The sequence below is a fragment of the Meleagris gallopavo genome, chromosome 22, assembly GCF_000146605.3.
Source record: "Meleagris gallopavo isolate NT-WF06-2002-E0010 breed Aviagen turkey brand Nicholas breeding stock chromosome 22, Turkey_5.1, whole genome shotgun sequence".
Taxonomy (NCBI): Eukaryota; Metazoa; Chordata; class Aves; order Galliformes; family Phasianidae; genus Meleagris; species Meleagris gallopavo.
The window spans coordinates 13,179,487-13,181,613 of record NC_015032.2 but is presented as its reverse complement, the minus strand read 5'-3'; positions in this window follow the sequence as shown (position 1 = coordinate 13,181,613).

Below are 2,127 nucleotides of genomic sequence, written 5' to 3'. Positions count from 1 at the left end.
GATCCTGGCCGCTTCCTGCCCTGCCGTCGGGCTGCACCGCCGTCGCTTCCTGCCGGCCTCCTCCTCACCGTGCTCCCCGCGGCCCAGCGCGGAGTACCGAAGCCCGGTTTCTCACCCCGTATTCCCACTCGAAGTGTGGCGGAGTCACAGTGACTTCCCCACGCCTTGCTGGGCCCCAGTAGCGCTGCACAGCAGTGGAGATTTTTCTATTGGAATGACAGTTGTAGGTTTCTTTGGTAGGGAAATCTGTTGTGTTGGTACTTGGATGCTTCCAAGCCTGTTATAAAATAAAACTAAAAGAACTGGAATTCAGAAGGATGGGAAGCATCAGGTGTCTGTGACAGTCTTCCATTTCAAAAACCCAAACCAGTGATGCTCTCAGCAGCAGCACACAAACAGCAGCGTGACATTGCCCTGCTGAGCTCCTGTGAGCAGCTGGTGCTGCTGGGTTTGACCAAACCAGTCTCCATGTGCTGCTCATCCCTGTGCTCCAGTGCCAGGGGCATGGAGTCGCTTCCTGTTCACTGTTCCTGCACTGTAGTAGAACCCACAGCCATGTATGGAGGTGCAAACTGGGGACTCAAATCTGTGCAGAGCAGGACCTGTGAAATTCTCCTTACCAAAATGCTTATTTCTGTACACAAACATGCTTGTAAAACACTTGACTTCCTAATTCTCTAAATTGTGACCAACATTGGGATCTACAGAAATGTAAATGTGACGTAGTGACAGTTCTGTTCCAAAGGAGCCTGGGGTCTCAGCAGAGCAGTGTGGCAGTGCCATTGGAACTGCATGGTGGTGCCCCTGGGAGCTCCCAGTGGCTCTGGGAGCTGTGCTGTGCTGCTCCTTGGGCCGTGCCCTGAATCACTGCCACGCGCACCAGCTGAATTCGTCCCGTGCCTTCGTCAATTTTGAGATAGAAAGGAAGTAGATAGTAATCTGTGGTTAAAGACTAATGGAGATAATTGCACAGTTATCATCACTAGTGCCAGCAACACCTCACCTGTGGGGTGTTTGGAGGACAACATCAGTGCCACCAGCAGTAAGTGCACCGCTGGGTACCGGTGTCTGCTCTTGCACTGAGCAGAGACCCACGAGTGGCAGTACCCAACACTGTGCAGAGCTGCTCTACATGCTGGGGCTTGGAGGGCTCTGGACAACACAGCGGGTGGCAGGGAACCACGGCGAGGGGGCTCCTAGTGGAGCTCTCACAGTAACACCACTGTGGTGAGATGTGGGGCACAGGGACTTCAGCGGGTAGGGGCGGTTCACAGGGAAATAGCTTCAGAATTGAGTCATAGCCACGAGGAGTGGAAGAAACCTGTACTTCGAGCTCATTTCTTGCAGTAAGCCTTCTTCCCACGCAGGTTCGGTGGCATGCAGGCCCTGCACCTTCCCACTGCCGAGCACATGGCCCCAGTGCTGCCCATGTGTGGCCTTTGCCACCATTTGGATGAAGCTTTCTGGAGCAGGAGCTTTGCCTTCTGAGTTTTCAGAGTGGCGTGCACTTGCTTACAGTGGTAGAGATGCTCTTTATACCTTGGTGCAGAGCAAAGAGACACAAACATGGTGGCACACTGAATTCTTTGTTCACTCTCAATGCAAGCCCAGGACAGGGGCTGGCAGCGTGGAGCTGAGCTGCAGTGCCTGCCTTGGGCAGCTCTCCTCCATGTAGCACTGTAGCACTCTGCATTCTGTCTGCCAGGAGACATTTATTCCTGCTGGTTTTAAAGCATAACAAGCTACAACACTGACATTCAACCCTGCACAGGTGGAGCCGAGCTCCTCCAGGGCGATGGAGGGAGGGGATCTCTCTTTGCAGCTCCTTCACAAGCTCCTGGAACTCGGAAAGTGCCCCCGGGGGTGAACGACGCTCTTTGACGTCACGAGCGCCCATTAAGAGTTTATGGGCCGAGAAGCAGAGCGAAGGGTGCCTCGAGGAGGGCTGACCGCAGTCCGGTGTTCCGGTGCTCCTCCTGTCCCGCTGCTGCGGGTGTCCCACGGTGCACGCAGGACGTGGGAGGTGCCCGGGGCCGCCTCTCTGCAGAACCTTAAATCCCGGCGCGGCGCTGGGCGGGCAGGGTGCTGGCAGCATGCGGGCGGGTGCTTGGCTCCTGCTGGGGCTGC